This window comes from Chrysochloris asiatica, unplaced genomic scaffold, assembly GCF_000296735.1.
Source record: "Chrysochloris asiatica unplaced genomic scaffold, ChrAsi1.0 scaffold00024, whole genome shotgun sequence".
NCBI lineage: Eukaryota > Metazoa > Chordata > Mammalia > Afrosoricida > Chrysochloridae > Chrysochloris > Chrysochloris asiatica.
The window spans coordinates 20,724,543-20,736,556 of record NW_006408542.1 but is presented as its reverse complement, the minus strand read 5'-3'; the positions used below and the strand labels follow the sequence as shown (position 1 = coordinate 20,736,556).

At 41.0% G+C, this 12,014-nt stretch overlaps 1 pseudogene; it reads right to left on the bottom strand.

Annotated features, from left to right (window-relative positions):
• Positions 1 to 3,781: 3,781 nt before the first annotated feature.
• The window catches only part of LOC102826320, an 85,638-nt pseudogene continuing 77,405 nt past the window's right edge, over positions 3,782 to 12,014 (bottom strand).

The following is a 12,014-nucleotide window of genomic DNA, read 5'->3' as shown; positions in this document are numbered from 1 at the left end:
CCATTCAGGTTAGAATTTTAAGCAACTATATCCATAAGCAATAGTCTAGTTCATCAAATTGTAGCAATTGGCACTTCAGTTCTGCTGTGCATAAGGTCGCTATGGGTCGGTACTGACTTGATGGCACCTAACAACAACAACAACACAGTATCAAACATCTTTATCTTCATCTCATAAGATTCTGGACACAACTCAACCCTAGCCATCCAAGCTAGGTCAAATGGATACCAGCTGAAAGTTTGGTAGTTCACACACACCACCTTGAACTTCAAAACAGCTGCCCCTTCACTCTCCACCTTAGCCCCATGTACCAGGTTGGCAAAGCGCATGGGCTCAGGAGTTTACATAGCTCCCTAAACTTCCAACCAGTCAGCCTTCCTGCTCCTCTTATCTCAAAATCAACAGGTGCCAATAGAACGAGTTCAAACTCAGCCTGCGTCTTCACTGCTGCATTTCTGACAAGTTCACTCACAAGTAGACCCAGGCGCTCACCATCAAGCATACAGCTCCAGTTCCCACTAATTTTCAGTCCCAGAAGGGAGTCTTCTCTGATGGGCCAACTTTCCTTGCCTTGATGCCTCCAAAACTCAAAAAGCCAATCTGTGTGCTTTTTCCCTCTGCTTTCTTTTAATCGGGAATCTTCTCTCCTCCCACAGGTCTGGTTGGTCTGCATGTCTTTCAAATGCAAGTGCACACAGTCTGAAGGTTCTATTGGGGCTCAGGATTCAACCTAATGCAAAGGCTTAAAACAAGAGCCCCTCCCCCACCCCTCCTGCCCTGGGCAAATTCTAACTCCACTTTTAGCAAATCCAATCAAGTATAGGCTGAAGACAGGCTTACAAGCTCTCTGTAATCATAATTTCCAATATTCCTATTACACAGGTTATGTCTATTTTTTAATAACAGAAGAAACCAATATCCATAGGACAGTCAAACACAGAAACCTTTTTAAACACTCAACTTCAATCTTTTCTTCTCCCTTGAACTAATCCCTTTCATATGCATATGGCCTTGGGCTCTGGCAGAGTGTATTCCAGTAGGCCCAGTATCAGCCATCCTTTTAAGCCAATGTGTCACTGGCTCCAGGCAACTCCAGAAGTGGAAGCTCTCTCCTGCAATGAAATATTTTATTCTATGCCCGTTGGTTCTTTCTCTCACAAAACTGCACGATTTCATAAGTCTGGAGCCATTGCAATGAATCCTGCTCACAGCACCAACTGCTTAAACCAAGTGGGGACCATATCTGACATCGGCTGACTGCAGAGGGTCAAACTCAAAATCAACCCAAGGACAATTCCTATGTAGTGGAGTTCAAAAATGTCAGTGCCTTTAAAATCAGTCAGACTTGAAAAGCAATTTAGAAAACTCATCCTTATGACTTTGTTTCTCTAGAACCCCACTTTGGTTTTCTAGAGAAGCAAAATCTGTTAGACACACACACACACATATATGTATATATATATAGTTTATTATCTTTCAATGTACAATCCCTAATCCCCAGCAGAAGAGAGAGTTATGCAGTATGTTTTGCGATAAGGAAGTAAGATACCTCCTATTTTGTTCTTTTTTGTAATGCTGTACTCATCTGGGGTCTCTTTCCTTTCCATATAGTTTTTTTTTTTTTTTTTGTTGTTGTTGTTAGGTGCCTTTGGGTAGGTACTGACTCATAATGACCTTATGCACAGCAGAATGAAACACTGTCTGATCCTGTGCCAACCTCACTATTGTTGCCATGTTTGAGGCCATTGATGCTTCCACTTTGCCAATCCAACTCGCTGGGGGTCTTCCTCTTTTTCTCTGACCCTCCACCCTACCAAACATGACATCCTTCTCCCTCCTGACTTGTCCCTTCTGACAATATGTCCAAAGTATGGGAGGCGAAGTTTGGCCATCCTGGCCTCCAAGACGTTCTCTGGCTGTACTTCTTCCAACACAGATCTGTTGGTTCTTTTGGCAGCACCTTAACTCAAAAGCATCAGTTCATCTTCAGTTTTCCTTATTCACTGTACAGCTTTTGCATGCATATGAGGTTTTTGAAAATACTATGGCTTGGGTCAGACGCACCTAGTATAAGTGATTACTTTTTCCATCTCTTTAAAGAATGATATTGGAATCTGGATTGAGATTGCATTATATCTATATAATGGATAGTGTTGACATATATTAAGTCTTCATACTCATAAGCATTGTATATTCTATTTTTGTAGGTCTCTTTTGGTTTCTTGTAGTAGAGTTTTGTATTTTTCTTTGTACAAGTCTTTTGTTTCTCTGGTTAGATTTATTCTCAAGGATTTCATCTTTTGGGTAGTTATTGTAAATAGTATTGTTTGCATGATTTCCTTTTCAGAGCCTTCTTTATTAGTGTAAAGGAATCCCACTGATATTTGGATATTAATCTTATACCCTGCCTCTTTGTTGAATCTTTCAAAGACTGCCAATAATTTTCTTGCTGAGTCTTTGAGATTTTCTAAGTATAGGATCATATCATCTGCAAATAGAGTTTTACTTCTTATTTGCCAATCTGGATGCAAATTTTCTTTGGCTAAGACTTCCAGCACAACATTATATTGATTGGTTGATTATGGGCTGTGGAGTTGGTTCCAACTTATAGCGACCCTGTCTAGGGTTTCTGAGGGTATAAATCTTTACAGGAGCAGAAAGCCTCATCTTTCTCAAACTGGTAGTTTCAAGCTACTGGCATTGAAGTTAGCAGCCCAACTTGAAACCATTACACTACCAGAGATCCTTACAATATTGAATGTTGTTGTTGTTAAGTGCCGTTAAATCGGTTCTGACCATAGTGACCCTGAACAGGGTTTCTGAGGCTATAAATCTTTACGGGAGCAGAAAGCCTCATCTTTCTCCCGCAGAACAGCTGGTAGTTCCAAACTCCTGACCTTGCTGTTTGCAGCCCGATTCATAACCACTACGCCATCAGAGCTCCTACAATATTGAATAGGAGTGGTGATAAAGAGCAACCTTGTGTGGTTCCTGTATGCAGGGGGAATGCTTTCAGTTTCTCTCTGTTCAGAGTAATGCTGGGTGTGGGTTTGTACACATGCCCTTAATTATGTCAAGGTATTTACCTTCTATTCCTATTTTGTTGAGTATTTTTATTAGGAATGGGTGTTGGAGTTTGCCAAATGCCTTTTCCGCATCAATTGATATAATCATGTTTTATTACCATTTGTATTATTTATATGGTGAATTATACTATTTTTCTAATATTGAGCCATATCCACATACTGGATATTGTTCGTGTTGTTCAATATGTTCAAATTGTTCTTTTTTTTGTTGTTGTTGATATTTTGTTGCATTCTATTGGCTAGGATTTTGTTGAGAACATTTGCATCTATGTTCATAAGGGATATTGGTCTATACTTTGCTTTTTTAGTGATGTCTTTGCCTGGTTTTAGTATCAGGTTATGTTTGCTTCATAAAATGAATTAGAGTTTTCCATTCTTTTCTATATCCTGGAATGATCTGAGTAAAATTGGTGTCAGCTCTTCTCTAACTGGTAGAATTCACCAGTAAAGCTATCTGGACCCAGACATTTTTTGTTGAGCGGTTTTTAATGATATGATTGATTTCTTCTTTGCATTAACTAGTTACACCATCCAGGGACTCCTATAGGAAGCTTTGCTGTTATTGTGTCAATTCCAACTCAATCCTTCCTCTATGAGAGAGTAGAACTGCCTCATGGGATTTCCTAGACTGGAATCTTTTTATTTTCTTCTCTTTAAGGATCCATAAAAAGGCTTTATTTGTATGGAGCAGGGATTTAATCAAACAAGCCAAATCCCATGTCATTGTTCAACTCTTGGGACTCGGCCTTCTCATCTTTCTTCTCTTCTGCTGTAGCCAGGGAGGAGCCGGCATGCCAAGCCTGGGGTGGTGGAGATGGCCACAGCATCACCAGCAGGCATGCTGGCAAGGTTGCCTAGTACCCTGTGCAAGAAGTTTTCCTGTTCAGCTCACTGATGACCTTGTTGAACTGGTCATTGTCGGCTTGATCCCCACATCACATTATCAAGAATCTTCTTGATGTCCTTAGTGAGTGCTGGGGGAGGAATTGCCTCCGAGAGTGGCCAGCAGGTAGGAGGCTACATAGCACAGCTTAGGGGTGCACAGGCCTCACATGTGCAACCTCAGAGGCATCAGGGAGGGAACAGCTAGACTATAATCTTTATGGGAGCAGATCTCCAGATCTTTTCTCCCTTGGAGTCACTGGTGGATTCAAACTGTTAATCTTTCAGTTAATAGTCAAGCATTTAACCATTTTGCCACCTGGGCTCCTTAAGAAAGCCTTACAGAACCTGAAAAGCCTTGAGACCCCAAAACTTCTCGGATTCTAGGAATTCACATGCAGATAAGGAGGTGGTCTTGGACTGTGCCCTGCCTGTTTTTAAGGCTCGGAGTGGACTGTTATCGGTGGTTCTGTAAAGAAGCCATTGCAGTATGCTTTGCTGAAAATGTTGTCGTTAACTTGGGGATGGGTTGAACAGGGGATGATGTTCAGAAAGTCTGACTACCACTTTCTTCTCTGGGCTAGAGGGAAGACAGAAACATTTGGTGAAATGTTGCCTGGGCTGCTCTGGCGAGGTAATAATTGGTTGTTCCTTTGAGCATAGCCCAGTTCTGTGTCCTAAATAAATTCTGTGCCCAATAAAATAAAAATAGATGCATAGTGAGTGTTAAGCTGTAAATTATAACTTGGAGACAGTCATTTTAATCACTGGGGATTTAGTGGAATGGAATGGCAGGAGTGCTGGGGGTAGGGAAAATCACTATCAGCAGAGAACTATTGTCTCCGACAAGTTACTCTCCATGAAATTTTCCTCACAGGACTGCTGTGATATTGGTATGTGTTAGTTACACTTATCAGAACAAAACCAAGAAGCTCAACATCAGTGTATGTTGCGTTTTCAAGCATATTCTTTCCCAAATCTAACTTAGACTTACTTGGGTAAGTAGATTCCTACTTGGGCCCCACACTTTCCAGGGTCCTGCTATGGCCCTGTTTCATATATGATCCTTCCCATTGGGTAACAGAGTCAAGAGAATATGCCCACTGGTGCCTGTTCCCCTCCCTTTTAGACCACACTGGGTACTTGGTGGTGGTGGTTATGTGCCGTGGAGTCTTTTCTGAGGCTGTAAATCTTTGCGGGATCAGAAAGCCCATCTTTTGCCCGCAGAACTGCTCTGTGGTTTCAAACTGCTGACCTGAGATTAGTAGCCCGATTTGTAACCACTATGCTATCAGAGCTCCTTGGTACTTAGGACACAAAATTCTTTGCTGAAAAGGCTCAAACTTGCTTCAGGCCTTGTCTTAGTTATCTAGTGCTGGGATGACAAAAATACCACAAATAGATACCTTTAACAAAAAGACATTTATTCTTTCAACAGTTTAGGAGGTTAGAAGTCCAAATTCAGAGTGCTGACTCTAGGAGAAGCCTTTCTGTCTTTGTTGGCTCTGCAGAAAAGTTTCTTGTTCCCTTTCAGCTTCCGTAGGATTCCCTGCAGGTATCCATGCTCCTTGGCTTCCTCTAGGTCTAGGAGCTTTATTGCGCAGGGACCCCAAGTCCAAAGGACACACTCAACTCCTTTCTTGGTGGTAGTAAGTCCCTCTGAGTTCTGCTTGTTTGTTTCATTGACTCAAGATTCAACCTAATCCTGTAAATTGCCTCTGACCTCATTAACATAATAGAAAAGAGGATTTATAACACACAAGACAACTATACCAGATAAGAGCTTTATTAACTATGCAAAGACTTCTGACTGTGTGGATCATGACAAGCCATGGACAATGTTGCCAAGAAGGGTAGTCTGTAACACTTGATGGTGCTTGTGAATAACCACTACATTGACCAAGAGGCAGTCATTTGAGCAGAACAAGGGAATATTGAATGGTTTAAAATCAGGAAGGGTGTGTGCATGGACTGTATTCTTTCACCATATTTAATCTATATGCTGAGCAAATAATCTGAGAAGCTGGATTATATGAACAAGAGTGTGGCATCAGAATTGGAGGAAGACTCATTAATAACCTGCAATATGCAGCTGATACAACCTAGCTTGCTGAAAGCAAAGAGGACTTAAAATATTTACTGATGAAGACCAAAGACCACAGCTTCAGTATGGATTGCACATCAATGTAAAGAAAACAAAAATTCTCACAACTGAACCAATAAATAACATGATAAATGGAGAAAAGATAGAAATTGTCAAAGACTTCATTTTGCTTGGACCCACTATCTATACTTATGGAAGCAGCAGTGAAGAAATCAAACAACATATTACACTACGCAAATCTGTTGCATACAACCTCTTTAAATGGTTCAAGAGCAAAGATATCAGTTTGAGGACTAAGGTGCACCTGACCCAAACCATGTGATTTTCAGTAGCCTCATATGCCTGTGAAAGTTGGACAATGAATAAGGAAGACTGAAAAAGAAGCATTTGCATTACAGTGCTGTAGAAGAATATTGAAAGTACCCTGAACTGCCAGAAGAACAAACAAATTTGTGTTGGAAGAAGTTCATCCAGAATGCTCCTTAGAAGAAAGGATAGTGAAACTTCATCTCTCTTACTTCAAACATGTTATCAGGAGGAACCAATCCCTGGAGAAGGACATGATTCTTTTTAAAGTGCAGGCTCAGTGGAAAAGAGAAAGACTCCTAAAGAGATGGATTGACACCATGGCAACAGCAATGGGCTCAAGTGTAACAAGGATTGTGAGGCTGGCACAGGACTGGGCAGTGTTTTGTTCTGTTGTGCATAAGGTCACTATGAGTCAGAATGGACTGGATGGCACCTAAGAACAACAACAACAACAAGGCTGATCAAATAAGATCATATCAGATCACATCAGTGAGTGATACATTATGGTCAAACCTCTGAGAATAATGACCCATCTGGGACCCTTCTCCAGACTGTGTGTCATACCATGGGATGGCAAATGTTTTCGTGGTAGGGATGAAGCGTGGATATGTGAACTGCACTCTTGCCCCTGGTCCACCACCCATCTGTCAGTCTGTCATATGAGTACTGTGGTAACTTCCATGTTGTTGGAAGCTGTGCCACAGGTAATTTAAATACCAACAGGTGAACAGGTTTTAGCAAAGGTTCCAGACTAAGACAGACTAGGAACAAAGACCTGGAATTCTACGTCAAAAAATTAGCCAATGAAAACCCTATTGATGATTACCAAATATAGTGTTTATGAATCAGGCTGCGAGCCGCAAGGTCAGCAGTTCAAAACTACCAGCGGTTCCGTGGGAGAAAGATGAGGCGGTCTGCTCCCATAAAGATTTACAGCCTCAGAAACCCTGTGTAGGGTCGCTATGAGTTGGAACCGACTCCACAGCACATAACAACAACAAATATTGTCCAAGATAGTACTGGAAGATAAGCTCCCTAGGGTGGAAGGCACTGAAAATACACATTGGTGCAACAATGAACTGAAACATGCTGAACACCGTGGGGACAGTGTATGACTGCCATATACATAGGGTTGCCAGAAATGGGAGCAGACGGAATAGCAAGTAACAGTAACTCCTGCCCAAGATCCTGTAAATGGTAGACAAGAGCCTGCCCTCTCCTTCTGAAAGGAATTGAGATGAGAGCGTTACCAGCTTCACATCCTCTCAATACCTTCTCCACTTTCACCATTTTCCCCACCTCCATCTACCTCTGCTGAAGGAATGATAAACACTGGCCCTCAATGGAGAACCAAAGGGAAAAGAAGAGATTCTGAGAGCCAGAGACCCATCCCCTCTGCACTCAGAGGCTAGACAGCCTTATACCTCTCTACTGAGTAGAAGGTGCTAGTTAATTATTGGTGAAACATTCCACAGAAAAGCACCAAAATTCCTGATAGGATAAGCACCGGGCTGCTAACTACAAGGTTCACAATGCAAATTCACCACTTGGTTCATGGGAGAAAGATGACGCTTTCCACTAACATAAAGATCTACAGTCTCAGAACCCCTATACAGGGTTACTATGGATGGCAATGGGTTAATGGGTCTCTTATCAACATCCACTTCTCCTCGAGGCTTCAAGTCAATTCTGACTCTTAGGGTCCTTATAGATGAACAGAACTGCCCCATAAGGTTTTCAGGGCTGTGATCTTTACGGAAACAGACTACCACATTTTTCTCTCTCCAAACTTTTGGTTTGCAATTGAGCACTTTAACCACGGTGCGCCCAGGGCTCCTCAGGGACTCCACAGTCAGGCTGTATTTTGTGAAAGGTTTCCTCTTCTTCAACGCCAGGCACGGGCTGCTTCTTCCCCAGGTGCATGCACACGCACACTCACATACTGCAGAGTTGCTCAGGTGTTACTCACTGAATCAGTCTGAATCAATTGACTTTAACATTTGTCCTGGATGGGATTAAAGTCACCAAGTTTTCTAAGAAAACCAGTCTAACTAGTTTTCTGTTTGTGCTCCTCCAGCTGCCTCTTAAATCCTAAAGCTAGTTTATTTTGTCAACTTCATGCCCTGCTATCAATACACAATTGACACATGGGCCCCCAGAGCTTCTTTACCTGGCAAAGGCTAGGAGTACCAGGAAAAAGCAAATTTTAAGGATACAAAAACTTACTTTGCACAGCCTTTGATAAAACTTTGTCTCTGTATGATTCCTGTATATGTGAACCTGTTCTGCTATTTTACCTCTCCACAAAGGATTTTATAATCTGGCAAACTTGGTTTAAATCCCAGCCTCACCATATGTGCAATCTTATATAAATTACAGAATACTTTCTCTTTTTTTCCATAAAATATTTCCCATAATATGTAAGAGCCTTACAACAATATATTCCCATTTCCTCCTTAGCGCTGTGGAATAATGTGCTGGACTGTAAGGTCAGTTTGAATTGCAAGGTCGGCAGTTTAAGCTTACCAGCTGCTTCTCAGAAACCCTTTACAAGGTCACTAAGAGTGGGAACCCCGACTGGACAGCACTTGGCAACAACAATGCTTGGCCTATTGTCATACATTTTATTTCTGTATATGCTACTTACTTAAAACATGATTGAGATTGAAAGAGTTCATGGAGAACTGGCACGATAGTGAAGTAGGCAGACACACTACATAGACCCTTTACAGCAAAGACACAAGAGACCAAATGAAACAGAAATGAATGATACTTATAGAACTCTAAACTTCAGAGGAAAGGATAGATAGAGAAGTGAATTGGATACAGACTAAAAGCTCAACAAAGCAGGTGAGAGAGGAGACAGACTCTCAGCTGGCCTGACTTGGCAAGGCCATTTTGAACTTTTGCAAGGAGCATAAATCAAGTCAGCAGGCTGACAACACAAACGCACTCCAGAGGCTGGTGAGAAGAAAGATAAGAATCTTTCCTTATTGCTCACACACTCCCTCCTGACCAGAATCATGGCCAGGCTCCACTCTCACCCACCCATTGGCTGGGGACACCCACCACACTGCACAGCCTCCACACTGCACAGCCTCCACTCTGCACAAGGACAAGCCATGTTGTGTCTGCTGTACTCTGTCTCATCTGACCAGCAGGATGCACAGTGCCAAGTCCCAGAAGGCCAAGAACTCCTTCCATAACCAGCGGTCCTGTCCCAGCTGCCCTCCGAGTATGAAAGAGTTCTTTCTGGAAACGAGCACTCTAACCTCAGCCACCTTCTGAGTTAGTAGGAACTATTTCCGGATCAGGTGCCTTGACCCCAGACAACTTTTAGGCCTTCAGGAACTCCATCCAGGACCTAAATGATCACCCGCCCCACCCTTCCCCCACCCAATGAACTCCTTAGCTGGCACAGGTTGCTGATCCATACCAAAGCACCTTGCTCCCACATTTTTCTCCTCTCTGGGTGCTGCTATCCCTGGTCCACTTTCTCCTTTGTTTGTTTCTTTTCTTGCCCTTTTCTTGTGTTATTTTCCTTTTTCTCCCCTCTGCTTTTCTTTTTTCTCTCTTTTCTTCTGTTTCTTGTTTCTCTCTTAATTTTTTCTTAACTATTGTCTCTCTCTTCTCTTTTCCTCCCTCCCTAGTTATACTCGGAGTCCTGGTGTGGTGCTGTGGGTTAATGTTACAGACTGCAAAGCCATTTGAACTGCAAGGTTGGTAGTTCAAGCTCACCAGCTGCTCCTTGGAAACCCTATATAGGGTCACTATGGGTCAGAACTGACTCGATGGCACTTAACAACAAGTTTTACTTATTGTATTCTTTTTCTTTCCTTGTTTTTATTTTTCTTTCCTTTTATTTTTGAAAGTCCTTAAATTCTTTCTCGTTGTTGTTTGCCACTCACTCTGTTTCTTTATTTCTTTGTTCTTTTCTTTTTTTCTTGTCCCACCATATGGGAGACAGCCTCTATTGCTACACTGCTCCGTCACATACATACCTCCTGCAGCCCCACCTACTGGGCGAGGGCCACTCTCTATACCACCTGCTCACCCATAGACAGCAGCCAACAGCAGCCTAACCAGTGTGCTGCACAAACAGAGAATTGCGTACACACTAACATTCTCTGTCACATCTACCAGGAGACAGATGGTGAGTAACGTAAGACACCAACAATGAAATACAAATACAATTAACCCCACAATAGCTGGGAGAAAACAGACGATGTCAGTTTATAAAAAGAAGCAAGACAGAGAGAATTAAACTAGTGACCAAAATATAGAGCCAGAGACCTTTCTGAGGAAGAAATGCATTGGAACTATCTGCTCAGGAATTCAAAAGAATGATCTTTAGGTACCTTCAGTGGATTGAGAAGAAGATTGAGAAAGCTGCAGAGGAAAACAGGAACACAGAAAAAAAAACAAACATTGAGGAGTTCAAGACACTACAAGAACAACCTGACAAAAGAAATGGAAAAAAAAATGAGAAACCATACAAAATCAACAAAACAAAATAGAGATTAAAACTAAGATTTCATAAATAGATAATACACTGAAGGGGCAAAGGAATAGAACTAAATCTATGGAAGGCAAATTAGGGAGCTTGAGGATAAATTTCTCAATATTAACTGGCTAGAGGAACAATAACAATTAGAAAAAAAGAACAAAAAGTCCTAAGAAAACCTAAGATTTATGTACGGCACAATCATTAAGAATAACTTATGTGTGACTGGAATTTCAGAAAAGGAAGAGAAAAAACAGAAAATTGTCAAAGAGTTGTTGGAAGAAAACTTACCTAACATCATGAAAGATAAGAAGATAATGCACTCAAGCATTTGAATGAACCCAAAACAGGATAGACCCCAAAGAAAGACATTATCTCATAAAGGGTGAATTGAACAAGAGGAAATAACCAAAATAAATATCTATGCTTCCAACACAAGAGTCTCAAAATACATTAGTCAAACTCTATAACAGAGTTGAAGAAAGAAACGTCAACTCCTTATAATAAAGATTAGAGCTGAAATAGATGAGTTAGGAAACAGAAAAACAACAGAAAGAATCAACAAGACAAAGAAGTTGGTTATTTGAAAGGATTAATGAAATTGACAAGCCACTGGCAAATCTAACAAAAGAAAAGAAGTAGAAGATGCAAATAACATGCATAAGAAAAAATATGGGTATCATCACAACAGAAACAATGGAAATAAAATGGATAATAACAGAATACTATGAAGAACCATACTCCAATAAATTTGAAAATCTAGAAAAAAATGGATACATTTTTAGAAAAACACCACCTACCAAAACTAACACAGAGTAAAGTAGAAAACTTCAACAGACTTATAACAAAAGAATAAATAGATCAGGTAATTTAAAAACTCCCAATAAAAAAAGTCTGGGTCCAGATGGATTTACTAGTGAATTCTACCAAACTTTCAGAGAAGAGCTCACACCAATTTTACTCAAACTATTCCAGAACATAAAAAAGTTTGGAAAGCTAAATATAGTTTATGAAGCAAGCAAAACCCTCATGACCAAATCAGGCAAAGATATCACTAAAAAAGAAAATTATAGTCCAATATCCCTTATGAACATAGATGCAAAAATTCTCAAAACAAAATCCTAGCCAA